The sequence below is a fragment of the Lathamus discolor genome, chromosome 3 (assembly GCF_037157495.1).
Source record: "Lathamus discolor isolate bLatDis1 chromosome 3, bLatDis1.hap1, whole genome shotgun sequence".
In the NCBI taxonomy this organism is placed as follows: Eukaryota; Metazoa; Chordata; class Aves; order Psittaciformes; family Psittacidae; genus Lathamus; species Lathamus discolor.
Window position 1 is genome coordinate 85018218 of NC_088886.1, and position 21010 is coordinate 85039227.

The window sequence follows — 21010 nt, forward strand, 5'->3', positions numbered from 1 at the left end:
ACTACCTCACCTAAATTTTCCTTTAACTTGAAGAAGTTTCCTTGTATTTTCAAGTCCCCATGGATAAGCCCACTCCATCCCATAAGGAAAGGTAATTTTCAGCATCCTTTTTTTGCCCTGGGGTAATACTTCAGCTAATTGGAGAGCTGCCCATTGATTAATAAGGGAGGGGGATAAGTTATATCATCTGGTCAGTTCCAGATGCTGCTCCTGTATTGCCTATATTTGTGTTGTTCAGTATTCTTATGCTTTTCCTCATTTTCTCCTGCTCTAGTTACAGGTTTTCCATTTTTTCCTAGCACTTCAGAACTTTGTTCTTTATCACATGCAGTGTTAGCCATTTAGAAAAGTATAATGCCAAAAATACACATAAAAAGTTTACTGTATGTCACTTGCATAGTGCATAAAAAGGATCTTTACATAATCAACCAGAGTCTTTTGGCCATGAAGGCTCACACAGAGGGTCATGGAGAGAGATAAGCACTGCCAAGACAGTTTATCACCTATACCCGGGCAAGACTCTCCTAGAGAGTCGCACCTTACTGTCTTGTCCATGTCATCCCTCATCACAAAAGTTCAAAGCTGGGCATGATGTTGATGTCTACATTGGTAATCATTGCTCTAGTAATGTTTAACGCAAGGTAAATTGTAGGTCTGGTCAGCTCTTTGTGTGTACTGAGGAGTTTTCACAATGGCTGGCTTGAACCTTGTGAGTCTAACCTCCTGTGGCTGCTTTATGGGTCATGGGTGAAGAAAACCTCTGCAGTATACAGTGAACTCAAAGAGCCTGTCTTGGCTGTAGAGAGAGCCCAGAGGGACTAGCTTCATTACACCAAGGTTAGCTTTCACAAATACTTTCCTCCTATTCCTCCTACATCTTTTTCCTGCTTGTCAGTCACAGGTGAATGTCTCATGTGAAATTGTGAAGTGTCCTGATTTTTCATTTAGTAAATTACAGAAACAATGAGACCTGCCCAAATTGAAAATTCCCCTGGAAAAACAATGTAGGCCAGTAGCACTGAAGGGAGAAAGATTCCACCAGTTCATGACTTGTCCCAGTTAGGTGGCTGCCAGCAGTCCTTTTGGTTTTTTTGCTGTTGTAATCTTTGTGAGAATGCCATCTTCCTTCTCATACCACCACCCCTTACTGCTGGGAATGTTAAACACAGTCCTTGAAGGAAATTCAGAGCACCCCATCTCTTTCAGACTGTCCTCCCTGTTTCCCATGTGTCCCTCAGAAAGGAAGAGATGGTCACCTCTTTCTGTTCTCTTTTAAGAATGGTGTCTCATGCCCCAGATGTGGTGTGTACATGTACACCCTGAGAAGCAGGCATAAATTTCATGTGGCTGCCTCTGTGTCTCCTGTTTTAACAGACTTGAGTGTCAGGGGACATTTTGGTGGACAGCAAGTTGTGTTAATTTGGGGTTTGAACTAGCCAATCAAAAAGTTGATTGACCATATTATGCTAGGGGTGCAGACAGCATTTGTGGTTTCCCATGAGGAAGGAATACTTAAGTGATGGCTACCTGGAATGGGATGCATGCTTTTAATTAATGTTTTTTTGTTCAGGTCTTGAGGTGGGATGTCTGATCTTGTAGGCTCTCCTTTGATGAGATTCCGAGGGGCCTCTTCTTCTTGCTCTGTACACTTTGTTATGAACCACCAGAGGTGGAACACAAAAGTGCTCAAGAAGAAATTGAAGCTGAGTGACTGACTTGATCAGTGATTGAAATAAGAAACTAAAAATACACATTTGGGGGGAGAATATAAAAAAGTCTCTTTGCAGCTCTATTCCTTCGTGTGCTCTCTTCTCTGCACAGAAGAAAAACCTTGTTATATCTCTTTGTAGAAGCAAGATGGTGCATCAGCCTGTTTTGATCACTATACCTGTTTGAAATTGGAATTCTTTGAGATGCTATCCACAAGTGCTTCACAGCCCATCATTTCCTCCACTCATGCAGAGTATGTGATTATGGCTGCGAGGAGAAACTGTGAGGATGGGTTCCTTGCTTCGCCCATGTTAGGGAAGGAAGGACTGTGCCTCCACGGTTCTGTGTGGAACCTCAGGCTAAATTCATCCCTCAATACACTGAATCAGTTGGTTTGTAATTCTTTCCTCCCATTTCTTTTTTAGCTCTCTATTTACAGAGGCGCAGACATATTGGAGAAATGTATTTTAGTTTTCCACAGATATATAAACACACACTTGCAAACAGTCTTCTATTTTCATTCTCTTGTTACACAAGAGCTTAAGATTGCTTGTATGTGTGAATTAATACAGTTCATTGGCATACATTTCAGCTATTTATACTCTGTGTAATGATCTTTATCACCACAACATTTGAATAGCTCCCAAACATTATTTTTGCTCTATACCCTAACAGTATGCAATATTCATACTGTTGGTCTTGATGATGTGAAATCTACCTGGGGAAAAAAAAAAAGGGTATGCGGCCCATTAACTGACATTCTGTGGTGGTAGATGGTGTAATGCCACCAAAGTGGAAAAATGTGTATTTTTTTATAGTACCTGATAACAGGCACTTCAAAAGGTGGGATTACAGATACCAGCACTGATAGTGCGTATTTTGGTGTCACTTCTTGATGTTTTATATATATGCAGTTATACTTTCCAGGAGTAACTGAAGTTGGAAGCTCAGCTAGAACAGTGTGCATGTCAAGATCAAGCTGTGCCTCAGTATGCCAGGGAAGATGGGTGGCACATCCTGTGGTCTGCGTGACTGTGATTACCAGTGTGGTAAGGAGCAATGACTGGGTTTAAGTGCTCAGGATTTCTACTCAGGACTCAAGCTACCACATTTTGTGTGCATATATAATCAAAAACTTTCTTCGTTTCACAGTATTTATAGGAAGGATATATTTCCATAGTTGCAAATTCACTGTAGGTTATAAAGAAAATATAGCATGAAAACCAATTGTTTTCATTATCTGTGTATCATACTCCAGTCGAGGGAGAGTGAGTTTCAAGGTTAGTTTCATGGCAGTTATCATCAGTCTGTGAAATTCTCATTTTGAATGACAGGTTTAATTTGCACTTTAACCCTAGCATTGGCTTCAACTTAATCTTCTTCCTTGTTCCTGATAACTCCAGTCTCTCCTTTTACTGTGAAGACCATTATAATCTCTATTTACGAAAGGAAATTAAAGGGGGAGGGGGGTGTGACTCCGTATCTCCAGAAGGCCCTTTTATTTTCTTAATAAGCTTTCTGCTCCACCTGATTGTTCTAAATCACATGGGAAATATTTACTTCCTTATCAGTTAGTGTGTCAGAAGAAGATGCTACAAATCTTGCAGATTATTATACAATCATCTACAACATTGAAATAAAAAAAGCTGTAATCTGTTTAATATGTGTTGTTTTCATTTTCATTGAATGTCTCTCCTGTTATGAGATAGGCTAAGAAGTGCTCATTTTCTCTTCCATATAATATTCATTATTGCCAATGTCCAGAGCTAAGTGCTTGACTACTCATTTTTTTCTGTAAACACTGTAAAAAGAGTTTCTCTTCGGAAGGAAAGACTTTGCAGCCTATAATCATCTTTATTTCCTCTCCTGTCTCTCTTGCTCTGTTCTCTGTGACTCTGTGCTGTACTCTGAGCCATTAAGCACAGATCCCAGCTGATGGGACCACACCACTAATTTTCAACATTACACTGTATTTTATGGTGGTTTTTTGCTTTTCCTTATGCTTTGGAACAGTCTGTATGTTTGCTTCTTGGCAGTCACTGAATGGTGATCAGGGAGTTTGAGCTGTCCACAGTGATGCGCTGGTCTTTCTTCCTCAATTGGTACACCAAATTTGTATGAATAATTCACAAGATTTCCTCTAATGTCCATTCCTGTGTTCTTGTCAGTAATGATTTTCAGCTGTCATTGTGTTGTCCTTCGACTACTGTAAATTCTTTAGTTTCCTATCTCTCTTGTTCCAAGTAAGCTGAATGACAGCTACCAGGACTACAAAATACTAGGGCAAGGGTTTGGGACTGTTTCACTGTTAACCTGTTGCCATAAGAATACTGACCATGTTTTTGTTGCTTTATATTCTAGCACCATGTTTCAAATCCTTGATCTCTTACCTTATAACTGGTTGGTTTCTTTAAGAGCCTCTTCTGCAGGACTTGTTAAAAGCCTTTTGAAAGTCCAGATGAATGAGATTATTCCAAGTAGGTTCCCTCCCCTATCTTTGGTTGGTTCCTATAATTTTAATTGCATTTGAGTTAATACTTTTAATTTTTACTTAATATTTATCATGTAAAAAATGAGGCTGATAATTCCCCGTAAGACCTTCAATGCCATTTATACAACTGACAACTTTAATTCAAGTTTAAGTGGTTGAAAAAAAGATTAAAATCTTTCAAGGGGATAATTCAAGGACTTTAAGTTCAAATGCATTTAAAAAGGTATTTAAAGGGAAAGGTATTTAATGAATGAGATAAAGAGTCTGGGTGTGAAAAATCCTCTCCTTTGTTGTGGCTCCAGGTGATTGAGCAGTTTCATTTGAAACTACTTCAGTAACAGCTTGAGTTTTATTTGTTTCATACCACAGACCAAAAAATGCAGTGAAGTAAAATATTTTCCTTATTGGAAACCATCTTAGTCCCTTGAACTGCTTAGTTCTATCACAAGCAGATATTAGAGAGCTGCAGCAGGTGACAAAAGCAGGAGGAAGTGTGAACACAGCATTAGCCCCTGTGGATTTATTAATCTGCTGTCAGGCCATGTGTTACCCCTGGTGTGGAGATGCAAAAAGGCTTGAGTGTAAGGCTGAGTACAGCACTGCCACATCACCTTTACTTGCTCTCTGCCTGTCTTCATTGCCAAGTGCTTGACCTGGCCCTTCTCCTTACCCTCCAGCCGGGCTGAACTGATGGCAGAACAAAGGGCACTGGCTGGCAGCCTGGTGCAGGAGCCCAGAAATGAGCCATGGCATGGGGTCATCCCTGGATCCCACCTGATGCAGCCCTGTGGACAACATGCGGAAGCCCCTGGGGTGACTCATACAAGCTCACACAGGAATGGAAAACAATCTCTGTATTTAAACTCCCTTATTGTAGACAACATTGTATATAATGTGCAATTACTTAGGTCACGCACACACTCTTCATGTACACAGTCCATGCCAGAGAAGCTCAGAGCTGGACAACTGGGGCTGGCTGCATCTTCCCAGTATGTTCTGCAGATTCCTTGCTCTCTTCATACAGAGTTGTAAGCTACGTATTTCATCCTGCTTTGTTATTTCTTGGTCCTGATCTTAATGAACAGTCATAAACAGGGGTGTAGTTTACAACATGAAGCAGCAAAATACTGCATATTTAACTTTCAGATGTGATTGGTGTATTTGGGGTCGAACCAGGAAACGTGTTCGTAATCCAAAGGAAGGTATGCACAATCCCCTCAGAAGAAAATACAGCCTGATTTCAAGAGGAGAGGGCAGGAGATTCCCCAGCTGACACCAGTTTTACTTGTTGAAGTAGATAGAGAAAAAAATATTGAAATATTTTTCATCACAGAAAAATTCTTGGGGGAGGGGTGTTCGGGGATTTTTTTTTTTTTTTTTTTGTTAAAGATCTCTATTATTCAATTAGAAGGGACCATCTGGTGCAAGGTTCACACAGCAGCCCTGCTTGCTGTATTCAGCCAAGAGCGAGGTACAGCTCTGACCTTTGGCCAGAAGGGCTGACGCCGACCTGCCAGCCTGCACAACAAGGGCTGCTGACAGGCAGTGACCAAGCTGCACCTGCAAACAGCTCTTGACAGCTGTATTCCTCATTCTACTGCAAAGAACGAACGAATGCAGGCTCTCAGGAAAAGCCCTTTCTCACTGCCGCGTTTGCTGTCATGAAGACTTAAGTTCCAAAGGGAATGGGTGGAGGCTGTACAGTTTCGTGGGACTGTGGCTGGCAGTAGAGACATTCATGTCATGTATCGTTTCCTTTGCTGAGACACAACAGCCTGTCTGTGCCATGCAGTTGCCAGACTGTCACATATTTGCAAAAGAGCTGATTTCCTGTGCCTACTGGGAAAAGAAATATGAAAAGTTGTCCCTAATGAGCTAAAAAATGTGAGAGATGGGGACTTTGTGTAGGTGTAGATCTGAGCAAAGCATCGCTTTGTCTTCCTCTCAGTCTGATCCCAGAACTAACTCATTTGTTTCTATGGTTGTCTCCAACCATGACAAGGGATTTCTTGTTATAAGAAAATGAGACTATCCAGTGTCTTGCTTGATTCTTTCCTATTTGCCCATGTTGTGCAAATGTAACAAAAAAAAAAAAAAATCCTATTGTTTTAAGATATTTAGATTGTTTACTGTAAAGGAGGTTGTTTTCATTTCTGCTGAACACTGCTGCAGCCGTGATTGCTGATGTCCTGATAAACTTAATCATTCACTTCACCTTTATAACGAAGTGAGAGGGAAAAGGGGAAAAAGTGAATGCACATGAGACATTTGGTAAAATATCCTGTAGGTTAAAATCTCGTTTACCTTAAGTCATTCAAATTCCATTCAATTCATTTCTTAACATAATTACAGGGTGGATCAACTTTGATAAAACCTCCCTAACATATAAACAGCATTTGTTGTTTTGCAGATAAATGTGTATGCACACTGAAACATTCCCTTATCCATGTGGAAAGCCGAATATTCATTAGTGTTCCCCTCTGAAGTTCCATCAAATGGCATGGAGCTCAGGGGAATTTTTTTCCTCTTTCTGGCACAGGCAGTATATCTGGTACCAAAATATGCACATTCTCCAAAACCTGTAATAGACCTTGAAAAGCCCCCCGAGATCCCTGTGCCTTGTTGTTCCCTGGGACCACTGCTCTATTTCCTTACAGCCTGTCGCTGGCACTCACAACACCCTGGAGAGATACTTGTTCTACAGCCAGCAGAGACTTCTTGAAATAGAAACATCATGGTATATTTTTTGCTAGTTCTGTGGAAGCATGGTGCTTGCAACATGTTATAAACCAGTGCCTGGGGCCTGCGTGTCCTGCAGAGATCCATGACTACAAGGGTGGCTTGTAGCTGGACAGTGATGGGAAGTGTTTCACAGAGACCACCTTCCCTCTGCTCCAACAACATTCTTGCTATCTGAGGAGGTCAGTGCGGTAAGACATCCACTGGTACAAGATGATGCAACTGTAGTCTAAGCAATTAGATTCTGAGATCTGAAAGCTTCCCGGTCTGCCTTTTTCTTCTGACAGTGCTGAAGCTACACTTTTTTTTTTTGTATGCGCTAAGCCTCCTCTTTAGAGAGATGGCAGATCTCACAGTAGCACAGATTTTACCTCGCACATGAGGCTTGATTTGCTTCTCTGTGGTTACATCAGATGTAATTTGGTTTGGTGGATATTTTGGTGACTTCTTTTTTGGCACTGTGTAATCACATGGAGGCAGCTTTTGATCTGTTTAGTATATAATTAAGCTGTATCTATTGCTGTCTGTTGTTTTTGTTTTTTTTTCTACAGAATAAGCTAGTAAATTACTGAATGAAAATGTGCTGGGGAAAAAAGCAACTGTTTTTTTCAGCTAAGTTATAAACCCTGAGAAAATCAGATGTACAATTGTTTATGTAATTTCTCTTTTATCAGAAATAATTTTCTCCTAAAGTCTTGATGCACAGGATTGATACAAACAATCTAAGGAAAGATTAAGTATTTTAAAATTGTTGTGGGACTCAGTGACAAATACAGTGACAGTGACAACTGTAGGACTATAATTTTGTATGGAGATAGAATTGTATGTTAAACAAGCAGGTAATTATTTATACATTGTGTTATGTTTTTTAAAAATATACGAGGTGATTAGAAGGCTGCGTATTAGAATTAATCTTTAAAATAAGGAACCCATCTTAAGTTTCCCAAAGTTGTTTTATGGCATTATCTGCCACTTAAAATTCAGTAATCCAGTATTACTCGTTAACCAGAGCAGAATCCAGTTTCAACACTACACATGAAATCCTTGTGTATTTTAAAAATGGTATGTCCACATAATACATCCATCCCTCCTACTGGTTAAGCAGAAGTAACTGTCTGGAATACAAATGAATACGTATGCAGGCACAGAAACAAACAACTACGAAAGCAGGCAACCAGAATCATCTAAATCTTGCTGTCGGTCACCTCTGGTTTCTCTTTCTGTGCTGTTCCCTACAGCACAAGCATGCTTTTGCAGGTGTCCAATTACTGTGTCCGGTAGACTGATTCATATGACTCATCCAGCATGTCTTAAGAGACATCCACCCTATTGATGCAATTTCTCACATTACTGCTGAAATTAAACAAGCACAGCTGCAGCTTGTCCTTTAAATACTCTTAGTCTTGGTCTCCATTCAGATTTTGTATGGATGTAACTATTTGAGTTAGGTTTGTGTTTTGTCCTGTATTTTCCTGAAACAGCTATCTTTTGACAGAAAAAGGCAGGGAAAAATAAAGAAGTTTTAGTATGAGAAAGGAAGTTTCCATATAAGAGAAGTCTTTTTATGCAGTCTGTTTACTGCTGGGGAGAAAAACAAACCAACAAACCAGAGGTCAAATACTTACACATTTTCAGAAATAATAGTTTGGCACACAGTGTCCAACAACACAGGTAATGCTAGTACAAACTTTTATTGTGGATCTTTGTATCAGTAAGGCTGATGTGTATATGTTATATCCTGGTATAATAATGTACTTGGATAATATGCTGCAATACATATTATCATTATCAATACTTATTATTATTTGCATAAAGCACCTAATAGATGTATCTACACTGGCACATCAAATTTTATAGTGTGCTATACCATGTCAGTTAAGTAGCTAAGCAATATCAGCTGTGTTGCCAAATTTGCACTGGTAGTCTTGTTTAAGATACAGACAGCTGCAGTTAAAGCCAAATCCTATTCTTGTTGTCACTAGAGTAATTCTTCCTGGAGATTAACTAGGGGGACTATTTACTTTCTGGATGATGCACTGAGATTTCATACTGAACAGAGTTGATTCAGGTATTTGCAGTGAAGGATAGCAATGCATTTTCATTATGTTTTCTTTTATTCTCATTGTTCAGAGAAGCTCCAGGGCTGTTGTAAAGAAGAGAGTGTCTTTCACCACCACCCTTCTTATTTTAGCCCACACTAATTTACTAACAAGATGAGCTTTGGCTATGTAAAGAATAAAAGATTATTCTTATCCTTGGTACCTTTTCAATCCGCAGATATATTACTAGTTTCCCATGTGATCTAAACCTCCAGCATTTACATTGGATTTTATATTTCATATTTCTCCCTCAAAGGAAAAGTTATGCTGCATGTTGTCTGTCGAAATGGCAGCTCTCTTAGAGAAGTGACAACCCCTTAGCTGAATAATGATTTTTTTCAATTCAGATTTTCTTGGAAAATTTTAATGGTTTGTTCCACTGTATTTATATTAACATAAAACTTTCCAATTTATATACGTGTGCATGCTACCTCATCCTTGTTTTTGACTCAGTGACACCAAAGAACAAATGCATTATCTCCAGCTCTTTATACTACCCTTCTCACAGTTCTCCATCTCCTGTGCTGTGCAGGTTGTATTATTTTTAAAAACAGATGGGAACTCAGGAGGTGACTCTGATCTTTCACCTGTACTTTAGAAATGAAACTGCACAGTTCTTATCTAGAAACCCCTGGTGACTTGCAATGGACACTGGTTTAGGAACACTGAAGGAAAGAAATAGCCTAATTGGTTTTGTTTTCCAGCTAAAGAACAGTTTGTTTCTATGTTAAATGAAGTAGTGAAAACAAATAGTATGCCATCTGGCTAGCCTACCTGGGTACTTTACCAGGAGGTTTTCAGATGTTCCCTCTGCCACTTTCCAACTTAAGTCCTGTATTTCTAATGTGTTTTCTTTAATAAATTGTTCTTCCCTGATTAGGAATTATATTATACCTTGAACTGAATTAGAATTTTAAGAAATTGACTCTTTTGCAAAGATTTTCCCTGACTGTTGTTGGAGTAATTTATCCTCTAAATTACAGAATCTCCAGTGTTTCCAGCATTCAGAGCAAAACAGCTATACAGGGGAACAGGCCTCCATGTTATCTGTGAAGCTGATATTCTCAGGGGACAGGATAACATCGAATAGTCTTAATATGTACCAGTGAGCTCTCATTCTTAGAACAGATTGTGACTGAAAGGAAGGGTTTAGCTGCTTGTCAAGTGCTTGGAAAGATGTCATATGTTTTTCTTTAGATGGCTGTCTTCTGCTTCAGTTTCCCAAAAGAAGAACATCCTGCAAAAAGATAAAAACATTTCACATAGCTGGGAAAATAATGAAATGCAGATGCAAATATTTCATTAAACCAAAATATTTATTGCTGATTTGTAACTTTTAACATTGTTTTAACCTATTATGGAAAAAAAAATTGTTACAAGTAATTTTGATAAGAATTGCAAGTATATAGATAACAGACTTGTGAAGAAACATTCATGGTATGAGTATGTGGATATTCTGTTATTTATCATTTATAATTGATGTGCACATACAAGCCTAATTATACCTCATAGATGTGGTTTACTGAGCAGAACGTAGACAGATAGTAAAGAGAATTCCTTGTGCCAAACTTCTTACACTCTAAATCCACATAATTTTACTCAATATGCAATCAGGAAATAGAAATGTTATCATGGGAATTAACTGACTGGCCACACAGTACAAAAAGCGCTGTTATATAAGATTGAATGGCTAGCAGATAGTTCACAAAGCATATTCATATAAACAACAAATAATTTTGAAAAATGCAGATAATTTGCAGGCACCCTCCCAAAACAAAATTCATCTGATACTGACCATTCTAGCTACAGCTAGCGAACACAAGTTTAAAACTGGGGTATCTTTAAGCAACTGAAAAGGCAACTGGGACACTTAAACACACATTAAAAACACCAGGAAATTGGAAATCTGTGGAGAAAAATAAAAAATTAAAGAGTTAATGGCAAATTGCAAAATGCATCTCAAGTAACAAAGACTCCATCAAATACAGATGCAAGGTAAAAAAACCCCAACACAATAAATCATTGCCCTACTTAAAGAGAAACTGGTTAGCAAGGAGCAGTGTGGCTAAGTAGTTGCTTTGTCTGTTTTTACAAGGGAGGCAGATGGAGATCTACTAAATCTGGGATTGTTTCCCCAGAGGCAGCAACAGGGAAGCTAGAAAATGTACAGGCATATAAGATATCTGGTTATAAAATGTCAGATTCTCTTAGAGGAACTGAAACTCAAGGCATGCATACAGCTGTGAATTTTCAATTGTGTAAGGAAATCAATGAAGTTTCAAAAGTCTTAAAAAAATACTTGATCCAGAAACAACTCAAAGAACCTCCCTACCGGAAAAATAAAAAACAACCCCAAACCAAACCAAAAAACCCCAAACCAAAACACCAAAAAACCCTACAGAAATAGAAAAACCAAACACAAAACCAAATAGGTGACAAACAAGGAATGCATGTCAATGGGAAAAACTCTTACAAAGTCTTTTGAAGCAATGTCGTGAGAAAATAGCAGGAAAATCTCAGTTTGATTAGGGATACAGACATCGATTGAGGTAGGGAAGAGCATGCTTAGGTCATCTTCACTGACTCTCTTCACTGCACTTTTTCCATGCATGAAAGCAAGTGGTTAGATTTTTAGCTGTGTTTTTTAAAAACTCTGTTTTCAGACATAGATTTTAAAGACCACAGATATGAATGGAAATCAGGAAAAAAAAAACCCAAACACCTCTCAAGTTTCTTCTTCACATCCACATGGTGACAAGGCTATTACTGTCTTGAAATGGGTAGAGTGCAAAGCAAACACAGAAGGCTGCCCATATTTAGTTAAAATCAAGAGAATATGAGTTTAGACAGTCTGGACCAATCACCATGGGAAAGAAGACATGTTGAGGTAATCACTTAGAAACATCACCCGTTATAAGAAGAACTGGTACTTAATGGAGGAGAAACTCTACCTGTAGTTTCTGTTTCTACACCTGGTCTCCAGTTTTGGAAGTCTTTTACTGAACCATTTCTCACCAAGGCTACCATCAGATAGGTTACAGGAGAAGCCAGTTGAAAAGGAGTCTCAGAAAAACTTGAGTCTATTATTTCTACAGAGGGAGACTTGAGTAATGTGCCTTTTAAGTATTTATTCTTCTTGTTGTTTCTTGCATTATTGGCCTTTTGAGATCACCAAAAAGGCAGATCAACATTCGGAGGATTGGGACACTAATTTAATATTTTGCATAGAAATTCCCCCCACCCCCCATGCACATGTACATACTTCAAATGCCTTATGGTGTTTAGAGGCAGGTTATTTTTGAAATGAACAATCATAACTAAGCCTTAGTTCTTGTGAAAAATACAACAGTGGAATAATGGAAGTCTTCCTCAAAATAAGTAGTAGGCCTTTCGTATATATAAAATGGATTAGTGTGGAGAAATCAGCAGTTCAGTTTCTAAAGGAAAGAGAAAACGTTACTTAGATTTCTTGCACTATCTCTTTCAGGATGTCTGTGAAAATTTCTTGAAGCCTCTTGGTGGTGACCTCTCCTTATAACCTGCTACAAAATGTCACCCAGGTTTAATATTAAACTGTTCCCTTTGGCAGGAAAGACTTCCCAGCTCTTGGGGTTTCCCTAACTGATTTTGGCTTGCAGGCATCCTTAAGAGGTTTGCTTCTACGCACCATTCAGCATGGATCTATTTCCTTTCCCTGGCAAACTTACATCACATTAGATCTATTATCAATGACAGATGTTTTAAAAACCCCAAATCATCTAAGTTTATTTTGGTAGAGCCAAATTTAAAGTTCTGAATAAACCGAAATTATAAAATGCAATTCTGAGTCATGCTCTACATGTCTTCTTCCTACAGTACACATTCATATTTACTCAGGATAGGATCCCAACTCTACTTGTTTTTCTGAGTTGGTTTATGCAGCTTTTCAGTTGAAATGTAGCAAGTAGCAGCTTCTCTCTTCCATCAGGTTCCTCTGAGTTTACAGACCTGTTATCTCCTTATGAGGTCTCTTAGATTAAATGGGCTTCCTGTTGCTCACACTACTTTTACAGTTGTTTTGATATTCTTCAACTCCTAAGTAATATTAATTGTACAACATTCTGTAATTTCCTAACTTATAGTGTGTGTTCAGTGTTTGGCAGAGATGAAGTGTGATGCTTTGATAATACAGATCACAAGACACTTAAAATTGTCCATCATTCCCACCTATACCATTATCTAGAGCACAGCATTTGGTAGGGAGCTGAAGCCGAGAATGGCAGGTTGCACAGTGGAAGACTTAACTGAAATGCTTTATAAAGATGTTTACAATTATGGGTTAAATGTTGCTGTTTCTGATGAGAATGGTTCTTTCAAAGACAGATCCAAGATAAACTTACACATAAAATGTTCAAAACTATATACAATTATCTATCCGTCACTACATCTCTCTGTAGGAGGTTGATGGTTAGCATTCAGTGAAATATCATTTTTGGGGTAAAAGTAATTCACAAGCCTAGTGAACAGAAATGTATTTGTTCTGAAGAATGTTATATATTCACAGGGGTTCTTAAACATTTTTGTCTTAACAGTGAATATGGTGCATGGTCATTGTAGACCACCTTTCAATTTGAGATTGAATAACATCTCTATGGCAACTACAACAGCTGCTTGCATAGAAAAATAATATTGCGTGAACGTAACATTCTTAGTTCTTTACAATAGGACTTAAGAGTTGGATATGAAAAATGCTCATTCTTTCCCCAGTCCTGATAGACATTTTGAGATTTCTGAATGTATTTTGGACACTGCTGCTTTAGATTGCAGCAAATTTGTCTTGAAAAGCACTGAAAGACAGACAGAAGATAATAAAATATGAAAACATTGGATATTGCTAATGTGTGATCATACATGGATGCTCCGTTTCAAGATAAGCAATTTGGTGTCTGATTGACCCCCAACCCTGCCAGCCTGGGTCTTTTGGGTATTTTTTGTGAGCTAAGTTACTGAAGGAGTTGTGTACACTCGCAATCCCTCCAACATCAGTCCAGCGTTACCAGTTTTGGTAGTGTGTGCTTCCTACTGTGTCTTCTGTTCTGCCACTACAGATTCAGAGAAACTCAGAATATCTGGGAAAAAATGTGTCCTGTTTTCAGTTTCTTTTCCTCTCTGTAGGAGGCATCAGCAAATCTTTCAAAAATATTTGGTGATGCTTTAGAGTTCAGATTCCTTCTGAGCAAGAAGTTCATGGTAGGTAAAGCACCAGAAGAAAGGGCTATATTCATGTTTTCACAGGATGATTGATTCAAATTCTGAAAAATTTCCTGTCCTGAATTATAAAAGAACTTATTGAACATAAGACTGTAAACAGGGTATGATGTAATTCTTGATGGTATTAAGTAGCACGGCTCTTCTCCAAAAGCTGAAGTTTACAAGAAGAAGGTTTTCTCCAGTATTAAATGTTCTTGTTTTTCTTTGTGCAGATGAACCACAGATGAATTACCCCAGGATTTCCCATGTTTGCATCATGTTCTACAGGCGTGATAATGGAATTATAAAAGATACTATAAAACTGTTTAAGTTTGATTTTAATGTTTGTCATTTAGAGTATTATTATTTTTCTACTAAGTACAATTACAAAACTTGATGTTTCCTAGTGTAGTGATTATATTTATGATGCAGTTTTGTACAGTTTACAAAACAGAACTCACTTGTAACCTTTTTGTTTTGCATGGCTCACAGGTGGGCTGGCAAGGCCAAAGGTTTGGGAATCCGACTGGGTGTTTGTTTAAATTTTGGAAACAGAGAAACCCGTGACGATCAGGAACTGAAATGGGGCAAGCAAAGCAGAAGGCACGGTGGTTCAGCTGGGTGGTTTTGTGCTTCTGGTCCGAGTCCTAGAGGAATTGGAAATCACCGAGGTAACCACGGCCCAGGGACAATAAACACGCTGTGCTGGAGGAGGCTACTTCCAACAGCAAACGGTGCTGAGGGAATCCCGGGGCCCCGGTGCGCGGCGGTGCCGGGGTGATGACCGTGCCTGACCAGGGCTAGCCCGTCGGGGTCAGCGCTCAGGACTTGGGACGCTTCAGCCTTAACCAGAACCACCCAGACACCGCTCCCGAACTCGCTGGCGGCAATAGCGACCGAGCCGCGGCCGCCCATCACTGCGGCCGCTGTCACAGCGCTTCCCCTCGGCCGGGGCACAGGCGCGGCCACAGGTACCACCAACCCTACCGTCGCCGTGCGCAAGCTCCGCCCCGCGGGGGACCCCCCGGCCCCTGCGCACCCCACCTGCGGCCGCTGAGGCGGGGCGGCGGGAGGGCGCCGGGGCCGGGCGGACGCATGCGTCGGGACGGCGGCAGCGGGCTCAGCCGCCGGGGTCCGGCGGAGTTGGGACGTGCTTGGCTCGGTGTGGCCGGAGCGGGGCTGCCGCGCCCGTCCGCGCCGCGTCCCCGCTTCCTTCTCGCTGGCGGCTGAGGTAAGGGGTGCGCGGTGCCCTGGGGCTCTGCAGGTGCCGGTGGGGACCTTGCTCAATGTCACGGACGGCGGAGGGCGAGTTGGAGCCGGAGCGAGCGCTCTGCGCGCTGGGGGATGCTTGGCTGCGGCCGGAGCCCCTGGTCAAGCGCGCTCCGTTCCATCTGTCCGGGGAAACTTTGCCGGAACAGAGCGGGGCGAGAGGCGGGGAGCGGCGGTGCGGGTTTCCTTCCCCAGGGGTGCCGCCTGCCCCGGCGGAAGGGTTCGTCGGCGTCTCTCGCAGCTAAGCTTGTTCCCAGAAAGGATAAAGCGCGCCTCTAAATAGGTCAGGGTCTTCAGCAGTGCATGCGGTTTGCCTAGCAGTTCTTACCTTATAGCCCTGACGGGGCTCCTCTTTTTGGGCTTCAAGGCTAGACGGAGCTCTGTTTTCCTTGCATACTGGGTGACTTTTTAAAAGCCCAGATAGTTGCGTGAGTGTAGCTCAGCTTTCTTGTTTTATAAATCACGGCAGCTTTGGAAAAGGTAAATTTCTTCCGCCAAGGAGGAATTAACCTACTTGAAGGAGTCATCCTTGATGAGCTAATTACCCCTAATAAGTGTAAGTGTTTTGCTTCACCAGCTTCATCGCTGGATGGTGGTGGCATGTGTAAAATGGTAAACTTTATGTCCTGATGAGGCTATGTTTAAAAGCATTTGGAGATGTAGGTGCAGGGTTGTGTTTTCTGGGGACGCAGACACGAAATTTCTTTGTTTCAGAGGAGTTGTCAGGATATTGATCTACGTGTGAATGCTCATGTTTGTTTTCTGATGATTTTTTGGCTCCCTAGCAAACTAGGGAACTGTCTTCATGGGTTTTAAGTCTTCTGGGCACTAGGTCTTTATTGTTAAGCTTGAGTGGAAAACTTTGTAAATGGAAAAGTTAGAGAAGTGTGGCACTGTGAGTGCTCAGAAGTTCAAATAGATCTTCAAGTGAGCATTTAACTGCAGCTAACTACTGCTTTTAGGAGGAGCAAGGTGACAGATTTATTTCCCATTGTCTTTGCTGCTGCTTCAGTGGTGTTTTTCAGAGAGTGTAAAAATGAGGTGCAAAACAAGACCTCTATTACTGTGAAGAATCTGTAAGTTTTCTTACTTGAATGAAACATAATATGAACTGGTAGCGTAAGAGCATTAAGGGGATGGGAATATGTCTGTGTGATTGCAATAGATGTAGATGAAGCATTGCCACTGCAGGTCCAGAACAAGAGGTAATGTCCTAACACTGATGAGACACCCAGGCTGGTAAAGCAGGGAGAATATGCTCCTCGAATCTTGTCTCTGATAGCAGCATTGCATTCACCAGGGGGTGCAGCCATGCCATACCCTCTTACTTCAGATCTGGAAAGGAGAAAAAAAATGTCTCTGCACAGTCCGGAGCTGATGCTAGATGGGTTTGAAGGGGTTATGCTGCTGCTTCTTTTCCAGGTAAATAATCTTGCAACTCCTTCCAACTCACAGGTCAGTAGACTGCCTAGAGGGAGGGACAAGGGTTTTCTTCTTTTTTCTTGGTTGCTGAAAGTGTTCCTTCATGGCTGCAAATGTTTTTCTGGTGTTCAGTCTTGCTAGATGCACTTTGTGTACCTCTGGTTGTGTACTTTACCAGTGATCAGGGATTAATGTGGCTGTGTGAACCCTGGAGGCAGGGGAAGAGAAACTGGAAGTGGTAAAATTGGTCACATTACTAATGTCTTATTCTGTTGTTTGGTTAAATAATCCAGAAGGTAGTAAGAAATTAGGAAAGAATCCTCTTACATGATATCTTCACTAAGTTACCAAGTTCTTGTATTGTATTTTCCCCCCCAGTGAATAATTTAATGAATGGATGCTTAGTTAAGCTTAAAAGTGTTAACAAAATGTAGCTGGAATCAAGAGGTTGTGCCATCTTGTCTCTTCCCTCACTAGCAGGAGCTGTCCATCGCCTTTGTGCTCTGCCTGCGCTATACACTCTCTCTGTAGGGACGAATGTACTCACACCAGCATCAGTCTCTCTTAGCCAGCTGTTCTGAACTGTCTGCATCTTTTTTTTTCTCCTCTTTTTGATCTCTTCTTCTAAGTTTTAGTTGAGTGGGTGTTTTCCTACTTGAGTACAGTTGCCCAGGGTTAAGGCAGTATAAAAGCATGGAAAAGCTTTGTGGAAGATAATCTTTTAGGGGAGTGTAGGCTTGTTAGGTAATTAGCTCTGCAAGTCCTAAGATTTCGAACAGCAGTGATGATTGCTGCATAAAAAGTAACAGATGCTTAACCGTCATTGCAGTCTTTGCTCTTCAGGTTATCACAAGGGACTGTGGCTTGAGAGTATTTGCTCTAAGAGTTTGAGAGTGTATGAAATGAGGCATTAGTGTTATTTTTAAAATGAACATATGGTACAGCTGTGGTAGTCTCAAATCCTGAAACATTCGTCAGGCTGTGTTGCGACGTAACAGTATGGAACTGGAGTGCAAGGTTCTCTCTAGTGTACTGAAATACACTGCAAAGCTTGAGTCATTTGTAGTTAATGGGAAGAAAAGATGACGTTGCAGTTTGACTAGCCTGCCTTCTGTAATTTTGCTATTACTTTGTTATATGTCTTAACAACATTGAAATTCTTTGAATGTCAGTTTGTAGCAGATAAACATTTTAGTCCTGTAACTTTTGTGCTTCATTCAGAAAACTTTAGTACTTAGCGTGTCACTCATCAAGATAGAAGCACAAGTATCTTACCTGGTGTGATCTTGTATTACCTCTGATGCAGTGAAGGTAGAGGCAGATATTAAATGCCATAGTATCCCAGTAGCAAAGGGGGAATTTACCCAACTCCAGTGACTGCACTTGCATCTTTTATCCTCAGGCTGATGAATGCTCAGAGGGTTGCAGGAATTACTCTCGTCTGTGACCACAGTATGCCTGTCGCTGTGTAGGTTGGTAGATATTTACTAGACACTCTGCTTGCCTAACTTTACAGAGGAAGTTAAAATTTTGGTTGAAGGGCTATTTTCTATTGTTATTTTGCCCATAGATGCAAAATGTAGAAGCTCTTTTCACAGGTAAAATTTCTCTTTTTACAGCTTCACAGAGCATGAATAATCTTAACACAGGAAGTTTATGGGTTTTGTTACTTAACAAGTGACAGTGTTTTTAAAACAAACATCTAAAAAATTTTGAAAATTCGCATCCTAAGGATTTATCTTCCCCCCCCCCCCCCCCCCGCCAAATTTGCATGGCTTCTGATTTTATGTAATGTACAGAGCAAACTGGGGGAATTGCAACAAAAATCGGATCAGTGAAGTTATTTGACATAATTCTGTGGTGTTGGAGAAAGTGCTGCAAAGCAGTAGCTAGTATTCTAATACAGCTGCATTCAGTGGAAGAATATACTATTAAGTAAGCATTGCTTAATTTGAGACTTCAGTAGTAAGTTGGTAAAAATAACAATTCACAATTTGTTTTAGCATAATGTGTTTTTTAACAACCAGAGGGTCACGGTCTTACCCTGTTTGCCAAAAGGCCTTTTTTTCTTATGCCCTGCAGTACATCACATTTCATGAAGTTGAGCTAGTATTTCCAAGTGATGAATCATGTCCATTAACTTTTGCAATTTTATCGCTTCCTTTCTAGATGAGTGTTCTCATCTGATTATTTGCAGTATTTCTTTTGCATTTCTCATATGTAAAGCTTAGAATCTTAACATATACACTGAGCATTTTGCTTACAACTGTGATTTTTCTTATGTATTAGCTAAAGCTGACATTGCTTTCTATAAACATATTAATTGACATGTTAAAAATTCATTAGAGAACCTGAGCTGCCAAGGCTTGTAAAAATAGAAGGCTTGTAAACTAATCTAACTATATCAGTGCAGTTCCAGTCCTTTGCTTATCAATACTGGTACTTCACCAGTTTGCTGCTGCTGAATTGCCAGGTGGATCTTAAAATGACAAGTGATGCTAATACACGTCTAGGCATGTTAGAATTGTGCTGTTTACATTATTGATGATTTTTTGGATATGAGCAAGTTAGGCTGTTATGAAAAAATTGCTAATACTTCATTCCTCAGTGAAATTATGGAGTGACAGTGCCTATTGGCAACAACTTATTTTGGTGTTAAACATTTAGAATAAGGAATATAAAGGAGGGAGTAGCTAAACATGAGTACAAGTAGAAGCTTTAGACACCTGAAGTCCTTTTTATCTCGTGTTACATCCCTAAATTCTTTTCAGCTACATAGCCTCTGTTTAAGTGTTTCATAGGTTTTAAAAGGTTGTGAGTTTGCCTTGAACACAGAGACTGCATAAATAGGTTTCTGTTTACAAATAGATGAAATGCACTTTCTTCTGTGGCAGAATGCAGGATCTGCATAATTATGCATCTTGGTTCACAGTTTTGTAGAGCTATTTTTGACGATTTTGCTGTGTGACAGGGTGATGGGTTGCAGGATTGATAAAATGCTATGATTCTGGAATATACTGGACAGTGTTTCAGTACTCTTGGCTTTCTGTTGGTAAACTGTTTGGTGCAGGCATGCCAGTGGTGAAAGTATGGAAGATTTGGGGCACACGTGCAAGTAAGTCATTAATTCTGCATGTGAAATAGGGTACATCTTTTCTCCTACAGCTCACTGAATCATACCAAGAAATGTCTCGCAAGGTCTCCTCTTGCAAACAGAGCTCAAAGCCAGTCTGCTCTGATGATGATGTTCACACCATCACTTGTATCTGTGTGGCAGGGAAGGTGATCCTTGTCAGACTAAGGTAAACCTTGTACATAAAGGAAGGCTGTGTAACAGCTTTCTGCAGACACTGAAGAACAGTTCTATACCTGGCTGAAATCATAGAGTTAAGGTCAGGAAAGCAAACTAAATTGAGGTGAAGTTTGAATTATATTGCAATGTTAAAACATACTTTTTATTCCTTTACTCTTTTAATGTGCCATGGTATTTTTATGGTTTGTGAGGCTTTTGCTGCATTATGGCAGCCAAAATGCTGCCGTTCTACACCTAGTGTCTTCTCATGCCGAGGGGTTCATAATCAATTTGCTTAATAGTGGCTCGTGCAGTGCTGATTCCCAGCAGAGGATGCCACCTACTGAATCTTTAAAACTACTCAGCATTACTGAACTTGTAAGATCTAATGAGTTTATAGCAGAAGCGGTTATGGCTGTAGGCCATGTTGTTCTCTCAGTATATACTTGTGCAGGTACCAGAAAGTTAAACATATGGTAGGAGACTTTGTTTAACAGCTCATGCTGTTGAATTTTAATTTGACACTTCTCAGTACATCCCATTTAAATACAGTAGACTATCAGGTCTCCTTAGTCCTATTACAATTTGATACAATTTCAAAGATTAATTAATTTAAGGATCAGTGATGTGACAACTGCATTAGTACAGTATGCTTTGAAATGGGAAGAGAGGAAAAAATAATGTGATTTTTATGTAACTTGGTTTACACATTACAGTGTATATTTGTATCTGGCATAATTCTGAGCTTTAGAAATGAGT

At 40.1% G+C, this 21010-nt stretch overlaps 1 protein-coding gene across 6 annotated transcripts in view; it reads left to right on the plus strand.

The window, feature by feature from the left end:
• The first annotated feature begins 14920 nt into the window (after positions 1–14920).
• Positions 14921–21010, plus strand: part of ZNF385B (zinc finger protein 385B) — a 168031-nt gene continuing 161941 nt past the window's right edge. For 3 of the 6 annotated variants that reach the window (XM_065670209.1, XM_065670207.1, XM_065670204.1), the window contains exon 1: positions 15379–15499. The gene's annotated coding sequence lies outside the window, so the exon portion shown is untranslated. Of the gene's footprint in view, positions 14940–15378; positions 15500–15999; positions 16094–21010 lie in introns of those variants that run through there. The other 3 variants (XM_065670208.1, XM_065670219.1, XM_065670206.1) reach the window with 3 other exon arrangements.